The sequence below is a fragment of the Dipodomys merriami genome, unplaced genomic scaffold (assembly GCF_024711535.1).
Source record: "Dipodomys merriami isolate MVZ:Mamm:240054 unplaced genomic scaffold, mDipMer1.0.p SCAF_5, whole genome shotgun sequence".
In the NCBI taxonomy this organism is placed as follows: Eukaryota; Metazoa; Chordata; class Mammalia; order Rodentia; family Heteromyidae; genus Dipodomys; species Dipodomys merriami.
Window position 1 is genome coordinate 13,274,656 of NW_027206068.1, and position 20,084 is coordinate 13,294,739.

Genomic DNA, 20,084 nt, shown 5'->3' on the forward strand with positions numbered 1-20,084 from the left:
TTGTTTCTGGGTCCTGGTGGCAGAACACTATAGCAGGACACATGAAGAAGCAAAGTTGCTACTTCATGGCAGCCAAGAAGCAGAAGGAGAGTCAGAGCTAGGAAAGGACAGGACAGAAGGTATATCGTCTGGGCATGTACCCAGTAATCTCCTTCAATCAGGCCCCATCTCTGAAAGTTTTCATCACTCCCAAGGATACTCTCAGATAATTAATCCATCAGTGGATCTATGCATTGATTAAGATAAAGCCCTGACAATCTAATACTCCTTCAACTGGACCAATCAGCCTAGGGCTAAGCCTTTACTGGTGAGTTTTTGAGGAAGAAGCACTTAATACCTAAGCCGTAACACCCTTTTTGAGGACCCCTTTTGATACCACATTCATGTTGAATGCCATTAAAGGCTGGGTTTCTAAAATTAATTTTTCCCTCACCATTTTTTACCTGAGTGAAATTGAAAGAAGTGAAATATAGGAATACAGTGCCACATGCATTAAGAATTTGTGCCAGACTAGCAGGATGAGTGAGAGGATTACCATTTTCATTGCCATCCTTATGCTCATTTTCAAATTTAGTCCATTCTAAAGCATGCTATCTTTTCTTTTTTGTCAGTTGTGGGGCTTGAATTCTGGGCCTGGGCACTGTCCCTCAGCTTTTCAGCTCAAGGTGAGCTCTCTACTACTTGAGCTACTGTGCCACTTCAGGTTTTTCTGGTGGTTAGTTGGAGATAAGAATCTCACAGACTTAATTGTCCAGGCTGGCTTTGAACAGAATCCATAGATCTCAGCCTCCTGAGTAGCTAGGATTACAGGCATGAGCTACTAGTGCCTGGCTAGCATGCTATTCTTTCTTGGCATGTTTTGTAATGTCAAATTTTAAAACAAGTGATTTATTTCTCTGATTTCTCTGTTTATCTTTCAAGAGTTCTCATGAAAAATGTAAATATGTAAGAGCTAATGGATAGTTATCCATTTTGCCCAGTACCCTAAGCCTTAAGGAATGGGACACAGTATGGCTACCAATTGAATAGAAGGGCTGAAACCTAATTTGGGAGGGCATACAATTGGATTAAGATACCAAGGAACAACTGTTGAAGCACAGTAGTTTGGTTTGTGAGGTCCTAAAAAAAGGTAAGATTTAAAATTTCCAGACATTCTGTTTAATTTTTGTTTCAAAGGGTAATTCTTAAGTATTCTGCAATATTTCTTACCACATAAATATTGTCTTAAATCTTAAATCCCTTTGTTTGCAAAATAATTTGCTGGGGAGAAATGAAAAATAAAGTAAATAAGAAGACAATACCCACCAATAGTGTGGATTTAAGATGAGCATAAGGATGGCAATGTAAATGGTAATCCTGTCACTCATCATCATTAGCGGAACTTCAAATTCATTAATCTTGTTTTATTGTGCTATAAACCCATCTGAAAATTACTTTTTGATACTGATAATTGAATGTCTATTTGATTCTTAAAAAATATTTTAGCAAGCACCTGGCAAAGGTATATAATCTTAGCTGCTTGGGAGGCTGAGATGGAAAGATACTGTGTGTAAGGTCAGGTTTGACAACATAGTGAGAGCATCCTTAAAAAAATTCGAATTCTGGGCTGGGAAGATGGGTCAGTGGTAGAGTGCTTGCCTAACATGCATGAAGCCCTGGATTCGATTCCTCGGTTCCACATAAATAAAAGATGTTGGAATTGGTGCTATGGCTCAAGTGGTAGAGTGCTAGCCTTGAGCAAAAGTAGCTTAGGGACAGTGCCTAGGCCCTAAGTTCAAGCTCCAGAACTGGCAAAAAAGAAAAAAAAATTCTAATTCTTAGCCAGGCACCGGTGGTTCACGCCTGTAATCCTAGCTACTCAGGAGGCTGAAATCTAAGGATCATGGATCAAACCAGTCCAGGCAGGAAAGTCCGTGAGACTCACCTCCAATTATCCACCAGAAAAGTGGAAGTGGTGCTGTGGCTCAACTGGTAGAGCACTTACCTTGAGCTGAAGAGCTCAGGGACAGTGACCAGGCCCAGAGTTCAAGCCCTATTACCAACCAAAAAACAAACAAACAAAAAACAAAAAACAATTCTTTCCATTTCTTCATAATTTCAATCTTCTGCTTTTTCTTTTAGCTGGCGATCACTTTAACCAAGTTCTCACTTGTAAGTTTTTTTTATGCTAGATACTGTGGATAATACTTTGTAGGAGCTGTGAATTATGGGATCCTTCTCCAAAAAGTGTTAAGATTTTTTTTTTAACTGGCAGTTAAATTACTGACATCTCACAAATTGGATGAAAATTGGCTTTAGGACTTAATTTTAATTTTAGCCTCACTATTAAACTGTAGCCTTTATTCTTAGTAATTTGTGGCATTGTAAATGTTATTTGTGACTTATGAAAAAGTTTGTGAGTTGATTATTATCCTCCACTGGCTCGGTTGGAACTCTACCACCTTCTCAGGAATATTCAACCTTTGAACATTCCACTCAGCTCTGCCAGTATCCTAGCAGCAATTTTCTGCTAGATTTTGGAGGTCATCTTATGATTGTGTGGCCTAAGGTTAAGGACCTGAGAAGAATTCTTGTGAAATTCCATGGGTCATTCTCTAGTGTTTGCATCTGTGCAATTCCTTCTCCCTTTGCACCTGTCCTAGGAATCCTAGTAGCTATAATGGCAACCTCAAACTCATGCCTGTTTTTCTGCCCTGTGAGCATGCAACTCTGCTCACTTAAGTTCCTAAGCAGGTTGAACTTGGTACTCACTTTATGCTTTTTCCTCCTTTCAAGGATCATAACTCTGCCTTGATTCCTGCCTAATATCTTAAAATTGTTGCTTAATTTTGTCCAGCTTATGGCCAGCTGCTCAATTTGGCTGAAATTGGAAATTCAGGACAACTTTATGTTTTAAAATTGACACAGTGGTCAATGAGAGATGGATTTATCTTTTCATTTTTGTGTGTTTGTTATCTTCCCTTTTAAGTTAAAAAAAAAAGACCTCTAATGAATAGTTGATGTGGGTGTGGGTGGGTAGCTAAATTATGAACATTTTCAAGTGCTTGGAAGAGAACGCCTACCAGTTAGTTCACAATGAAAGATCTCCATAAAACAGTTTAATTTCTTTCTGTTAAAGAATAAGATTTTTCTCTGAAAGGCTATAGCTATAGGCAATTCAGCTCATGCCCATTCTTTAGGATTTTCTTTTTTTAAAGCTCAGGGGAAGAAAATATTAGTGTGGTTTTGGAGTCTGAATGCTCGTAGGATGTACATAGATCTAAAACTTAATGACAAAATAGGTCTCATTTCAAATAATACATTTTAAAACAAATTGGGATATGGTAAATCTAAACTTTTAAATATTCTGAACTCTTAACACTACTTAAATTAAAATTCTTAGACTGCTTGGCCATGCTACCACCCATGACTTAAATTCAAAATTCTTAATTATGTTAATTCCAGCACTTGATACTTTTGTACTTGACTTTAAACATAGAGCTTTCAAGTTCTGGACTACAGATTCCCTTACGATATTAAGAGGTCCTCAGGCTACTCTTATATATTGGGGAGTGCCAAATGTCTCCTTTTCTGCAAAAGCAGAACCTCTTAAGACGTTATTGCATCAATGGACCATGGTAATAGATTTGCCTATCACCCTGAGATGTTTTCCTGTGATCTTTTGGTATTCATGAGTGTATTGCTAGGACATCCATAACAAAATACAAGAGACTATGATTTAAACCTCATCCATGTGTTTTCTCACAGTGGTGGGGGCTGGAAATTCAAGATCAAAATAGTGACAAGTTTGGCTTCTCCTGAGGCTTCTCTTCTTGGCATGTAAAGAATTGACTTCTCACTATGTTTTACATCGCCTTTCCTCTGTGTACATGCCACCTTGATGTCTCCTCTTTTTATGAGGACACTTCCTCATCTTGGAGTCTGACTCTCTCATCTTGCCTCAGTTAAATATGACTATCTTTGGACCGATGGAAGGCTTTATTTACTTTCTGAGGTTATGTATGGTACAACTACAATGTAGGAATTTTGAGATGCCTAAGGTTGGTCCGATGGTTTTGTTTGTTAGGCAAGGCCTCTAACACTTGAGTTACATCTATTGCTTGATCTCCTTTTGAGTGTGAGATAGACTTACCAGCTTCTTCCCAATCAATCAAATTTGGTAGAAATAGTATACCACTTTTGATACCAACATATAAAAGTTTGTGATTTCTGCCTTGAATTCTCTTCCTCTACTCATTGTGAGTGAAGTAAGTTTTCCTATTGTGAATTGCCCTGTGGAGGAGCCTACATTTCAAGGAACAGAGGGCAATCTCAAGCCAACAGCCAGCAAGTAACTGAAACTCACACCCTTAGTAGCCACTTGGAGCTGAATTCTCCCAACCACCACTTCAGTAATCTTAGAATCCATTTCTTCTCTAGTTAATCCCCCAGCTTGGATGATACCCTAACTTCAGTCTGGCAAGAAACTTTCAACTAGAGGACAAAGCTTTGTTGCATTTTGACTTCTGACCTGTAGAAACTGAGATAGTAAGTGCTATTGTGATAAATGATTGAGTTTTGTGCTGATATCTATATGGCATCAAGTGACTAATACTCCCTTACTTTGTTATTATTAGAACAGACAACAGTTACTACTTAATTATGTGTAGTATAATGCAATCTTTTTCTACAGATCAGCTCATTTAATCCCCATAACAGTCTGCTTTTATCCTCAATTAAAAAGGAAGTGAGTCTAATTTGAAGGAAGATCTATCCCTTGGTCATATAAAGTAATGGAGCAGGGATTTGAACTCAGTCGCTTATTTGTAGTTGAAGACCAGTGATTTGCCTTTGTTTTCCTTTTGATAAGAAGCCTACTTCTGCCACTACTGCTGACCTGTCTTGGGTGCGGCAGAAATTGAAATCACAGAGAAATACTGTGAGCCCAATAAAATACTTTTGAGCCTATTATGTATCATAAGGCCAATAGAATCAACATGAGTTAGCAACCTTATCTGAGAAAACACAGATTGGAGTATGTGTTACCTGAAACCTTTTCTGGAATGAGGCCAGTCATAAGTAAATTAAAACAGGGAGATGTGTAACTAGACATATAGCTATACGTTCTTGGCATGTTACATGTGGTAAACCTGGGTTCCTGGGAGGTAAGCTATGGAAAGCAGATAGTGCAGGTGGGCCCAGGGAGAGGCACTGAAGAGTCCTGACTATGAAGCCATAAGGTCCTGGAGGTTAGTGATGAGCTGAATGACTAGGCAACTAGTGTTATATACCTTGATGGCTGGTACAGGTTTGGCTTCCAGAGGTAACATTGTATCAGAGACAGCAAGGATAAAATTGTGGTTGGAAGCTAATAACTAGCTGGATAAGGATGAGAAAATAAGGATGCAAAAATGTTTGAAGTTTTAGGCCTGCTGCATGTTTGTAAATCCCAACTACTCATGATGTGAAGGCAGGAAGATCTTTAGTTTGAGGCTACTCTGGGCAAAATTAATCGGACCCTATCAAAAACAAGATCAACAAAAGGGCTGACTCTTGGTAGTTTGGCTTGCAAGTACAAAGTCCTGTGCTCATCTCCTATACCACCCCACCCCCAAAAGTATGAAGCTTAAAATTGTGTCTATAGTTTGGCTCTGTGGTGAGTAGTGGAAAGTTGAGATTTGAATTAGAGCTTGGTACTGGAGTTTGTCAAGAAGGAGATAGGAGAATATTTATGAATTGTTGGAAGGAAAATGTCAAGCTGATGCTGGCTAAAGAGGCAGCATTGTCAGGAGTTTGGTGTCTCCTTTTACAAGCTGTTCCTCCATAGTGTCTCCCTCTAATTGATCCTTAATCAATCCAACTTAAGAATTAATTGCTTAGTGAAGGGTTGACAGAGTCACATTTGTTCTTTCATAATTGGTATGTAGGCCATGGATTTTAGAATTAAAATTTCTGCTGAAATTAAGGGAGTGCACTTTTTTTGGCCAGAGCCTTCATAGAGGGAGCAGACACAGGAGCACACAGAAACACCTATTTATTTCACAGACGAGGCATTTAAAATAATTTTATTATTAAGATGTTGTATGGAGGGGTTACAATTACATGAGTAAGGCAATGAGTACATTACTTGTCAATCATTGTTACCCCTTCCATTCCTTGGTGTTGTCCCACTATCCCTTCCCTCCCCCAGCTCCCACACTCCTATCCCCCCCTCGCCGTTCCTTTCTAATATATTGTCCTGTGGATATCTTTGTTGCAATGTGTCATCCTGTGTCCTTGTTTCAGCGTTTTGTTATTCCCCTTTCCTTCCCCAGATTAGACATATGTATATATAAGATGCAGGGTATCAAAATTGACAACTGGGATATGTCATAGGGGAAAGAATATACAAAGGAAAGAACAGCAGATAATAAAATCACGTGGTATATTTAAAACAGTAACAATGAAGACATACCTTTTGTGTCCATATCTTGGGGTTCATTTCACTTAACTTCATCTTATATGGTCATTTGTACATGATTTTTAATTTTTCATCTCATCTGATAAGATTATTTTATATGTATACTAATTATTTGCAAATAAGGAAACTATGGGACCTCAGTTTCTTTGGGACTAGGTAACTTCACTTAATATCATTTTTCCCAAGTCTTTCCATTTCCTAACAAATGCGGCAGTATATTCTTTCTGATGGAAGCAAAGAATTCAATTACACACACACACACACACACACACACACACACACACACACACACACACACACACACACACACACACACACACACACACACACACACACACACACACCACATTTTCTTGATCCACTCACCTACTGAGAGGCATCTGGGTTGGTTCCACATCTTAGCTATGGTGAATAATGTTGCAATGAACATAGTTGTGCTGGTAGCTTTAGTGTGACCTTGTTTGTGATTGTTTGGGTAAATGCACTGAAGTGGGATTCCTGGGTCATAGGGGAGCTCTATGTGTAGTCTTTTGATGAACCTCCATACTGCTTTCCAAAGTGGTTGAACAAGTTTACACTTCCACCAACAATGCAGTAGGGTTCCCTTTTGTCCATATCCCCTCCAGCATGTGTTGTTATTAGATTTCTTGATTATAGCCATTCTAACTGGGGTGAGGTGGAATCTCAATGTTTTTTTGATTTGCATTTCTTTTATGTTCAGAGAAGTTGAACATTTCTTCTTGTGTTTATTGTCCATTCTTATTTGGAGGAGGCATTTTAAGATAGAACAATGTGAGGTACATCCTGTCAAATGTGTGTTGCTAGATACTTTGGTAATTTAGAAGGTTGTTATCTAGACCAGAGAAGTCAAAATTATCTGAGAGCTACATGGATTTGTCTTGGCTATTGGTTTTCTGCTTACATTTTCAAAATACTTATTGTTGAATTCTTTTTTTATGAATTCAGTAGACATCTGTATAAGTAGGTATCTCTATAAGGAAGCAGAAACAGACAGTAGCTCCACTCTACCTCCACCATCCAGGGCATGTGATGGTGGGAGGTGAGTCATTCCTGGCTGCAGCCTACAAGTCATACAGCTAGCGTTTTGTTTTGTTTTTGTGGTTTTTTTTTTTTTTGTTGGTCGTGGGGCTTGTACTCTGGGCCTGGGCGCTGTCCCTCAGCTCTTCAGCTCAAAGTGAGCGCTCTACCACTTGAGCTACAGCGCCACTTCCGGTTTTCTGGTGGTTTATTGGAGATAGGAGTCTCACGGTCTCTCCTGCCCGGGCTGGCTTTGAACCGCGATCCTCAGATCTCAGCCTCCTGAGTAGCTAGGATTACAGGCGTGAGCCACCAGCGCCCGGCTTGGTTTTTTTTTTTTTTGTAATGATGTTATACAGGGTCAAATAAGGGGTTCCACATGTAAGGTAATAATTACATTTCTTTTTTGAACATATCACCTCATACCTCATTTTCTCCCAGTGTTTCACTCCCAACTGCCCTCCACCCCAAATTGTATAGTTCATTTCCAGCATTGTGTCTTTTGAGTATCACTGCTGAATTAGTTTACTCTTGGTCCCACTATTTCTGTACTTCTCCTTCCCCTCCCCAAATAATATAAACTTACCTATGAGACAAAGGGAACAGAAATAAAAAAAAAGTAACAAAAGGAAAAGAGCAGAAGATAAGAAAAAGAACCGCAAACAGTACAATAAAAAACCCTCTTATTTCTATTTCTTGGAGTTCATTTCAATAAACATTATGTTATATGATCATATGCACGTGGCCATTGAGCCCTTGTGATCCTCTCCTAGGAATATCCTCCTTTGGTCTCACTGTGTAAATGTTTAGAGTTCCAGCTAGTTACAGCTAGTCAATAGCAGATTTGGCACGAAAATACAGGATATGTGGATTTCAATTCCTCCCACTACACAAAAATATTTTAGGAAAGATCTGTGAATCATTGAAATTCTGAATCCTGTCCAAATTTCTATGTATTTTCTGAGTAAGAAAAACTTATCCACATTGTATATCTTTATTTTGTCACCTTAAAAATGTAAAAAAAAATAGAATTCATTTATCTCCTTAAATGTGTTTATCCAGAATATCAGTAATTCCCTCCACCATCTTTCTATTTGCTCAGCCAGAAATTTGGGAGCCATTTGTAGGTCTTTTTCTCTTTGATGTAGTCCCCATTTAATTCCTCCAGAAGACTTTTTTGTGGTTTTGAACTGATTAGTGTTTTTTCCCCTATTTTTATTAGCTTCTATTAGTTGTGCAAAAGGAGTTTCATTGGATTTGACATATAAGCATATGAAGAGCCCTTAACAAATTCACCCCCTTTATTATTCTCTCTCTACCCTTTCTCCTTTCTGAAAATAAGTTCAACAGGTTTCACTGTTCTATGTATCTGTATAAAGTACTTTGACCATACTTCCTCCCAACTCTCTCCTTTTACTCACCTCCTCCATATGATAACTATCCATAAAAGACTAGTTCTATATTCATTCTTTTTTTGTGTGTGTGTGTCCGGTCGTGGGGCCTGAACTCTGGGCCTGGGCACTGTCCCTCAGCTCGTCAGCTGAAGGCTAGTGCTCTACCACTTGAGCCATAGTGCCACTTTCGGCTTTTTTTCTTTTTGCTTATGTGGTGTTGAGGAATCGAACCCAGGGCCTCAGGCATGCAAGACAAGCACTCTACCACTGAGCCACCTTCCCAGCCCTCTATATTCATTTTTAAGGAGTAGATTCTGCATTTGAGAGTCATGTGATGTGCCTTTCTCAGCTTGGCTTATTTCCCTTAATGTGATCTCTAATTCTATCCATAATTGTAAATAGCATCATTTCATTTTTGTTATGGACAAATAATATTTTGTTGTGTATATACAGTGTTTTCTTCATTCAGTAGTATTCTTCGTTCATTAGTATGAGGTTTCTTTTTTCTTTTTTTTTTTTTTTTTGGTCCAGTTGTGGGACCTGATCTCTGGGCCTGGGCACTGTCCCTCAGCTCTTCAGGTCAAGGCAAGCACTCTACCACTTGAGCCACAGCACCACTTCCGGCTTTTTTTCTTTTTGCTTATGTAGTGCTGAGGAATCGAACTCAGGGCCTCAGGCATGCAAGGCAAGCGCTTTACCACTGAGCCACATTCCCAGTCCAGTATGAGGTTTCTTAAAAAGATATACATACTTACCTACATATATAATTTATTTATTTTGTTATTTTTAAATAGCTGTTCAAAGGGATTTCAATTGTATACTGATATAGAATTAAAATATGTATATGTGATTTTATGTGGGTCAGTCATGGGATTTGAACTCAGGGCCTGGATACTGTCCCTGAGTTTTTCTGCTCAAGAGTAACACTCTTACCACTTTGAGCCATTGGCTCTTATTTCTAACCACCAGAGAACTATGTCTCATGGACTTTCTTACCTGGACTGGCTTTGAACAATAATCTTCACATCTCAGCCTCTTGAGTAGCTGGGATTACAGGTGTGAGCCACCAATTCCCAGCTAAATATATTTTTAATAGAAATATTACTTAGGTTTAGGAATTCATGTGGTTTCATTGTTTACTTATTTCTACAAGAAACACATGGTTTAGCACTTGACCATTAATTATAGCTACCAAACCACAGTCCAGTATATGAGTGATCATATTCTGAGTAGAACAGATACAGTCCCTTCTATTTTATTTTACTTGGCATATATAAAATTGCACCTAATAAAGGATTTTATGACATCCTTATACTTGCATTTAGTGGTATGAACTCTTTTAGCCTTTCTTCCTTTAGAATACTTTTCATGGTCATCATTTGGTCAAGTGAAGTATTCACATTCAGAATAAGAATGTCATTTTGGGGGCAAAAATGTATGGTAAAGGTTATGCCATCCATTTTTTGTTCAATAAAAAAGTGTTGGTTACCCTTTAAATTAAGTTTAAAAATAGGTTATTAACAATGTTTACATGTTTCAGATTTTTACAACCTTTGGGTTTTAATTAATAGACTAACCTTAAAATAAACAATCCCATTACTTGTGACCTGTTTTTAACTCATGCCTTATATAACTAATGAGTTCACTAAGCTAAATTGGGCCATACCTTCAGTGGAAGGAGCCATTATTCACACAGTTGGGCATTTTGACAGTATCAAATTGCTGTTTCCAAAGGCTTACTCAGTCAGCTCTGGTATTTGTCTTATTGATGAACTGTGACAAAGTGTTCGTGGATCAGCATCAGCTTATCAACTGCACTTTGTGTAGCATAGTAGAAACTGCACATACATAAAATACTGCAAAGATGTAATTGCTTCCATTTAAAAATTCATTATAACCTACAGACTATTGCCACAGACAGTATCTCCTTAATATTGTAAGGCAACATGAATATTCTTATTCTGTCAAATCTCCATAGCTGAGAACTTGCAATTAAGACAAAACCATAAGGTATTTGGACTCCTAGTTTAATGCACTGTGACATTTATAATTCCTTAATACACAAATACCTAAATAGTAGATGTTTGTTACTATTTCTTCCCACCTGTTTTCTGAAACAGTTCAGTTCTGAGTGGAAGAATAATCTCTCTTGACAACTCATTTGCTGAATAGATTGGAGTTTATTTATGGCCATATAACAAATGTTAGGGTCAATTTTTGTCTTCTAGATTTATTGTTATCCTAGAAACAATTAAAAAGTCATACATTGTCTCTTTAATAAAAATGTTACACTATACAATGAAATTTTTTTTAAAATTGATCATGTTTTAATTATGGGCTAAAAATGTCTAAGACAGTAAGCCTGAATTAGAAAAATTAAGATTCCAAATACATTGCTAGAGAATTGCACAATGGAGGGATGAGGGAGTTAATGAAAATTTTTCTCTACATACAACATGATCATTAGCAAACTAGTAAATCTTAATTGGAATGATAAGGCAAAAATAGTAAAACCACACTTCTCCTATAAAAAAGTTACAGATTATCTTCTGGTAGGGAGAGCTATCATACATGAAAAAGAAAGAAGATGTGATCACTCTGTTGCACACCCAGGAGATCTAGGAAATTGAATCTTAGAATGATCTAGTCATCTTCTTCTTCTCCATCATCCTCAGCATCTCGTTTTCTCTTCTCTCCACGAAGGCCTTCTTCTTCTTCCTCCTCTTCTTCCCCTTCTTCAACATAGTCATCATCATCTTCTTCATCCTGAATTTCTTCTTTCATTAAGTATGAAAGGCCCACTTCCTCTTCTCCTTCTCCCAGTTCTGAATCTGCTTCATCTTCATCTTCCTCTTCTTCCTCCTCCTCCTCCTCCTCCTCATATCCTTCAAGTAGACCAGTTTCATCTTCATCTTCATCTTCATCCTCATCATCTTCCTCTTCCGAGTCTGGTGCTTCGTTATCCTCCTGATCAAATCCATCTAAGTATGTGATTTGCTGCAACAGCTCAAAAATACTTTCTCTGTAATCTTCCAGGTTTGTGATCTCACAGTTGAACAAGTCAAGACTTTTCAAATTTTTAAGATTTTGCAGAGCTTCCACAGTACTGAGGTCTTTGATTTTGTTTCCACTCAGATTGAGGTAGGTAAGATTTGGACATTTCTCTGCCAAGACTTCCAAACCTCCAGAAATTATATTGTCACCAAGTTCCAACTTTCGAAGTTTATTCAAGCTAGGGAGCCGGGCCAGTGAACTTAATTTCACATTAGCCATACTCAGAAACTCTAGTTCTTTAAAAGTGTCATTCAGGCCTTCAATTTCCCCATTGACACACAGGCAATTATCAAGGACTAACTCTGTTACCTCCTCCGGGGCTCTGTTCTGTAACTCCAGACTAATCCTCTTCTTCATCTCCATGTCCTCCTGCTTTTCTGCTGCTACTCTCCTCCTTCACCCCCTTTTCCACTACCCCCAACCCTAAAAAAAATTATTTTTAAGATCTGGAAATGAATGAAAAGAAAAGCAAAATACAAACGCCCACAACCAACCGAATAGGTGTAGAGGAGAAAGAAAAGAATAGCAAATGGAGTCCAAGGAGTTAGGACTCTTAACTCGGCTGCCCCCACCTCCTTGTCCACACACCCGCGCGCGCGCACACACGCACGCACGCACACACACACACACACACCACACTACAATGAAATATTTAACAGTTTTTCTCAGTATACTATAAGTAAAATACCGTGGGTATCTGTTACTTTTCCAAGAATGAGTAAAATAAAATGTTTCCTTCAGTCCTAAATTAATGCCTTAAAGAAGAATAAGATATCTTAAGAATTATTTATTACATGGCCTAAGGCAAGCTTTCAATAAATGTTAGTAGGGCAAATATATATAGAAAAAATACATATCCTTTATCCCTGTTCCTCAGAAGTAGCCATGGAGATGGTGTGGTATAGAGTTATTTAAACTTATTTTTCTTTGTATACAGGAACACAAATATTAACCAACAATAATCTTTTATTTTGTACATCTGGCTGAATGAGAATATATAGAACTATAACACAGAAAATCCATCTTCCTCCCTCCCTCCCTCCCTCCCTCCCTTCCTTCCTTTCTTCCTTTCCTTCTTCCTCCTCCTCCTCCCACTTCCCCTCCTCCCCCTTCCCTCCTCCTCCCCCTCCTTCTTCCCCCCTTTTCCTCCCTTCATCCTCCTTCTCCCCCTCCTCCTCCTTCCTCCTCCTCCTTCTCCCCCTACCCCTTCCCCCTTCTGCTCCCTTCACCCTCCTCCTCCCCCTTCCTCCCCCCTCCCCCCTCCTCCTCCTCTCCCACCCCCTTGACCCCTCCTCCCCCCACCCCTCTCCCTCCCTATCCTTCTCTTCCCCCCTATTCCTCCTCCCTCCCCAGGCCCAAAGAAACATAGATCCCATGGTTTCCCTTATTTGCAATATCTAGTATATGTCTAAGTCAAGCAGAAAAGGTCAGATAAGGTGATGTTAGGGAAATGAACCATAAGATATGTATTCAAATGTTTTTTTTCTTTCATTGGATTGTTTCTAACACATTTATAAGATTATTTCTTTGTTGCTTTGTATGTCCCTCCCCCACAGCATAACCCCTGCTTTCACTGTATTTCATGTCGGTATTATTTGTTTAGGGGAAGGGGAAAAACAAATCATTTAAATAGGAATACAGGTGGACTCATTGCAACAATGAAATGTACAAGTCGTTGTGTCGAAAATGAACTTTACAACTTTGGTGGGTGTGGGGTGTGGAGGATTAGGTGTGGGGTTGGGGGGAAGTATGGGAAGGGATGGGAAGGGGAAACAAAGGAGGAGGCTACAATGCTTGATGAGAAATGTACTCAGTATCTAGCCCATATAATTGTAATCCCTCTATACAGTATTTTCCCAATATAAGTAAATAAATAAATAAAAGAAAAAAAGAGGAGGCAATAATGCTCGACAGGAAATGTACTCATTACCTTACTCATGTAACTGTAACCCCTCCGTACAGTATTTTTACAATAAAATATATATATATATATATGAAAAAATAAAAATATCTAACCTGATTTATGGAACATAAATACATATGCCTAAACATACACAAAAATGTGAGTTAATCATTTGCTGCATACCAGCTTTTCAGCTAATGATGGACCAAGAATATAGTGATCCTATCACAAAAATTTTAGTTTAGGCTATATTGACTGTATTTGTTTAAGTATAGTCTATGATGTTTTCACAGCATCATCTAGTGAGTCTTTCTAAAATCTTATTCTTAGCTGGATATCAGTATCCCACACCTGTAATGCTAGACACACAGGAGCCTAAGATATGAGGATTGTGGTTTGAAGAGAGTCTGGGCAGACAAATCTGAGCGACTCATCTCCAGTTAACTACCAAAAAGCTAGAAATTGAGATATGACTCAAGTGGTAGAATGTCATCTTTGAGTAGAAAAAGCTAAGGAAGAACATGAAGCCCTGAGTTCAAACCCCACTACTGGCATGCACAATGTGTGTGCATGCACACACACACACACACACACACACACACACACACACACACACACACACACACACACACACACACACACACACACACACACACACACACACACACACACACGGTTTTCTTGTTAAGGGAACCATGGCTGTTGTTAACTATAGACTTAGATGAGTAAGAAAAGAATGAATGATTCCAGAATTGTTAGACAAAGACTTGTAGGAAGAATATAAGCTGAACAGACTTTCTGGTATGGTTTTTGTTTTGTTTATTTGTTTGGTATGGGTCCTGGACTTGATCTTAGAGCTTGGGCGCTGTCTGGGAGCTTTTTTTCTTAACACTAGCTCTCTACTACTTGAGCCATAGCTCTACTTCTGGTGGTTAATTGGAGACAAGAGTCTCATGAGTTTTCCTGCTCTGGCTGACTTTGAACCACAATCCTCAGATCATAGCCTCTTGAGTAGTTAGGATTATAGGCATGAGCCATTAGTGCCGAACTTTTTTTTTTTGCATTTTTATTGTTACTGTTAAGTAGTTGTACAAAGGGGTTACAATTCCATAAATCAGGTGATGAGTTCAATGCTTTTGGCCCATGTTGCCCCTTCCATATGAACAGACTTTCTTTTTTTAATATATATTTTTTATTTGAAGATTTTGTATAGAGGGGTTACACTTACATGAGTAAGGTAATGAGTACATTTCCTATTGAGTATTGTTGCCCCTCCATTGTTTTCCCCCTGCCATTCCTTCCTCCCTCACCTCCCAAACTCCTCCCTCCCCCACTCAAAGTTGTAAAGTTCATTTTCAACATAGTGTCTTGTACATCCCATTGTTACAATGGGTCAACCTGTATCCTTATGTCAGCATTTTGTTATTTCCTCTCCCCTCCCCAAAATTAGAAAAATGTATATACAAGATTCAGGGCACTGAGGTCAAATACAGTGAAAACAGGGGTTATACCATGGGGGAAGAACATACAAAAGAAACAAAATATCACATAGAACATTATAGGTACATTAAAACAACAGCAACAAAGATAAAAAACCTCTGTGTCCCTATCTTGGGGTTCATTTTGCTTAGCATCATCTTATATGGTCATATGTATATAGCTTTTTACCTTTTCTGCTTGTCCTAGACATATACTAGTTATTGCAGATAAGGAAAACCATGGGACCTATGTTTCTTTGGGTCTGTCTTATTACACTTGATATATATTTTTTTCCAAGTCTTTCTATTTCCTAACAAATGGAGTGATGTCATTCTTTCTGATGGAGGCATAGAATTCTATTATATATGTGCCACATTTTCTTGATCCATTCATTCATTTACTGAGGGGCATCTGGGTTGGTTCCATATCTTAGCAATGGTGAATAATGCTGCAATAAATATAGTTGTGCTGGTAGCTTTAGTATAGCCTTGTTTGTGATTGTTTGGTAAATGTCCAAAAGTGGGATTGCTGGGTCATAGGAGAGCTCTATGTGTAGTCTTTTGAGGAACCTCCATACTCCTTTCCAAAGTGATTGAACAAGTTTTCACTCCCACCAACAATGCAGTAGGGTTCCCTTTTGGCCACATCTCCTCTAGCATCTCGAACAGACTTTCTTGAACATAGGTCACAAGAATTGCTTCTTGGGAAGGAACTCAGCCTGTGGGCAAAGATTTGAATGAGTAAAGAAAATCAAAACACCTTGCAGCTCAGGAATATGGGTCGAAGATGTCAGGAGAAAAATGGGTAGAGGGATTTTGCTTCTTACCTTACCATGAAACTCCTTCATTTAGGTTGACTGCCATGGAGAAAAAGAGCTTCTTCATCTGGCTCTCACTTCTCTGGAATTGCTAATGTAGTTGAAAATGTAAAGGTTCTCAAAGTCACTTAATTGGGCCTGTCTCTTAACCTATCACGAAGTATCCCACCACTTTAACATTTCCCTCGGGATTTTGTATATTTTGTTTTTCACTTTGTGAGAAATCTTGTCCCTAGTGGTTTTCAAAATGATGGAGAAAGGACATATAGTGAAGCCAACACAATTTCTGAATATCATGTTGGTATTATCTGGTTCCTGTTGTATTTGGATTACCTTTTATTAAAAACCACATTAACTCTGAACAGACAATATCATTTACTTCTATGAGCCATTTCTGCTTCAGACTTTCTCTGAAGGGTCTGTAAAAGCAGAGAACCTTCGGAAGATAACTCATGCACTTTGCAGGAGCTCCATTCTTCCCACCCCTCTGTCTAGACTCTTCATAGTTTGGGTGGTATGCATGAATACTGAAGCTGTGATTATTTCTTGTTTTACTGATAGTGTTTCCTTTTTTCTCTCAAATTTTAATCCTTATTGTTTTTAAGAAAATTTGAGAGTAGACTGTAGAATATAATGTCATTATTCTACCATTTAGAAAACAGTGAACTTCGAGGAAACTTTTCTTTTGATCTAGAGAAGAGTTACAACGTATGAGGAAAGGTCATGAGAAGTCCAGGGAGGAAGACTTTGAAGAAAACATTTCAGTAAACAGCAGAGGCTGTGTCTGTTGAGTTAATTTCATAGAGCCTGACTCCATGTCTGACAATTCCTTTGTTTTCTACACTTGCAATCAGAATTATCTGGGAGCATGTAAGAAGCTGATTCGTGGATATCACTTATTAGGGCCCACTCTTGGAAACACCACCTGGGAAAGAAGGAAAAGAAAAGTGACATGTGACTGTAATATAGCATTTCCCATCTCTAGGTGCAACCTCATTGTTCACCTCTGGATCTGTTGCACTGTGTAGAGATTTGTAAAAACTCCTGCATCTACTGTATATTCAATAGTCCAAACAGTATCTAGTAAAGATGAAACCATACCTTTAATCATGTAAATGAATCTTATCTTGGGCCATTAACTACTAGCTGGGCATGGTGGCTCATGACTGTAATCCTAGTTACTCAAGAGGCTCAGATCTGAGGATTGTGGTTCAAAGCCAGCCCAGGCAGGAAAGGCTGTGAGACTCTTATCTCCAATAACCCCCTCAGAAAACCAAAAGTGGTATTGTGGCTGAAGTGGTAGAGTGCTAGCATTGAGCTGAAGAGGTGAGGGAGAGTGCCCAGGCCCAGACTGACAAGAAAAAAAATCCTTACTACTTTCTTTCCTAAACAGAATATTTGACTCTCCACAAAACTCTCAATTTTCATTTCCTTTTATAGCTCTTTTTCAAAAGGTAGAGTTCGGGGCTCAAGGTGGTTCAGTGGTAGAGCACTTGCCTTGCATGCATGAGGCCCTGGGTTCGATTCCTCAGTACCACATAAGCAAAAAGAAAAAAGCCGGAAGTGGTGCTGTGGCTCAAATGGTACAGTGCTAGCCTTGAGCTGAAGAGCTGAGGGACAGCACCCAGGCCCAGAGTTCAGGCCCCATGACCGGACCCCCCCCCAAAAAAAAATGATTATCAAAAGGTAGAGTTCTACAGCCTGCCTGAGTTGTTCACTGTCTGCAGAACTACTCATTATTGCTCTTAGTTCTTTATATTTCATAGAACTTTATTATTACAAATGATTAGTTTGTGGATATACAAAACAACAGTTTATGTATTTCTGTATATGGAACCTGCAGACTACTGGAGAGGCTATAATCAGATACCCTAATACTTCACTGGTATGCTCTGGCAGGGATGAAAAATCCAGCTTCCCACTCAGAACAGAATGAATCCTTTTATTGTTTTTTTAAAATTTAATTTTATTGTCAAGGTGATGTACAGAGGTGTTACAGTTACTTACTTAAGGTAGTGAGTACATTTCTTGTTGAACATTGTTACTTCCTATCTAGTTTTTCTCCCACTTTCCCTCCCCCCAGTCTCCTCCCCATTGTCTTATGAATATCATGTTGCATTGATTTGCCCTTTGTCTTACCATTTTGTTGTTCCCCTTCCTTTCCCTAAATTCAGATAATCTTATATGTAATGCACAGTATACCAAAATCAAATATAGTGACAACAGAGTGAAACCCTTTTTTCTGTTCCCCTCCCCCCAAGGTACCAATAGAAATCACATGGAGAGCCTGGACTTCCACTCCTACGTATTGATTAGGAGGGAGTCCCTCCTTTCCAGATCATGTCACATGAGGCCTAAGGGAAAATTAGGACTTTTCACCATTACTCGATGACAAGATCCCTCCCTCCCTACTGTGTCAGAGGAGCAGTAATGAAGTACCCCTCTCCACCGTCTATCCAGGGTAGTATCAGTGGGAATCTAGTGGGCAGTCAGGTTTCTACCCCTGGCCCTACCAGTAACTAGATACACCTCCTAGTCTGGATGTCAACAGACAAATGGAAGGGAATGGAGAATCTAGTCTTTCTTCCCTACTGTAGTCTTTGACTAAAGACAAAATCATTTAAAGTAGCTACAGAAATAATATATTATCTGTAGGGAAGCAATGGTAACAAACACAATTCTCACCAGGAACCATATGGAGGCCAGAAGGTTGTGACACAACATTTTTCAAGGCCTAAAAGAAAGGAATTATTAGTGCAGGAATTTATGCTGAATGGAAATATCCTTGACCACAAATCAATATCAAATATCAAATGAATGGATAAATCAAGACATTCCCAGACAATGAAAAACTAAGAAAATGAGTTGCCATCATGCTATCCTAAAAGAATGATTAAAAGAATTTTCTTTTAAAAAAGAGAAAAGGTGACATCAGAGAGAAAACAGAGAATTCTCTTTTTTTAGTGTTATAAATCATGTTAATTATTGAAGCAAAATGTTAACTGGTCTAATGTGATTTTCAAAATAATGGAGAAAAAGACAGAAAGAAAGAAACAAAGAGAAGAGATAGGAAGCCATAGGATATAGAGGAACTCAACAGCACCATCAAGCAATAAGGTCAGATATAGAAAACATTTCATATAAAAGTTATAGAAATATAATCTCTTCCAGGCATTCATGAAATATATACCAAGGTAGACCATATTATGGAAAACAAAGTTCATAATTGCTATCATATAAAGCCAGTTTTCTGACCACAATGGAATCAAACTACAGCTGGTTATTAGAAGATAATAAAGAAATCTCCAAGCACTGAGAAACTAAATATCACTCTTCTAAATAATGTGTCAAAGAGGAAGACTCAAGAAAAATGGAAAAATATACCTAATACATCATTTAAGGAAAATGAAAACACAGTAGATCAAAAGTGCTAGGCAAAGCTTAAACAGTACCAAGAGGAAAACTTACAGCACTAATGCTTATATGAAAAGGAAGCCCATAAGCCTGTAATACCAGACTTGGTATGAAGAGACAGGAGAATTATGAGTTTGAGGTCAGCCTAAGCTACACATGAGACCTTACCTCAGAAACCCCAAGGCTGGGACTGTTGCTCAGTAGTAGAGTCCTTGCCTAGTATATCCAAGACTTTAGAGTTAATGCTCAGCACCACAAGAAAAAAATAAGTGGGTGGGGAGGGGATAATCACATAGATTTTTAAAGCTATTCTCAAGGTATGACTGTAAAATGTCAGAGTGAGCAAAAGAATTGAGTGTTTCAGATCCTGAGAGTCTCTATGGACAATATTAGGTATGGGCATGTGGCCTGTTTTAAGACCTAAGTGTTAAGCCACAGTGTGTTCAGTACGTTTTCTTTCTGTTCTCTGTGATTACTTTGCCTTCTACATATTTTCTAATCTTCAGTTAAAACTAAATTGAAAGCTGTAGTAGTTAGAGTATACAT

The 20,084-nt window shown here is 38.5% G+C and overlaps 1 pseudogene across 1 annotated transcript; it reads right to left on the reverse strand.

Annotated features, from left to right (window-relative positions):
* Window positions 1-11,188: 11,188 nt before the first annotated feature.
* On the reverse strand, window positions 11,189-12,535 carry LOC138809516 (acidic leucine-rich nuclear phosphoprotein 32 family member E pseudogene; annotated as a pseudogene). The gene has a single exon (XR_011366886.1). The product of XR_011366886.1 is annotated as an acidic leucine-rich nuclear phosphoprotein 32 family member E pseudogene (transcript).
* Between the last annotated feature and the right edge of the window lie 7,549 nt (window positions 12,536-20,084).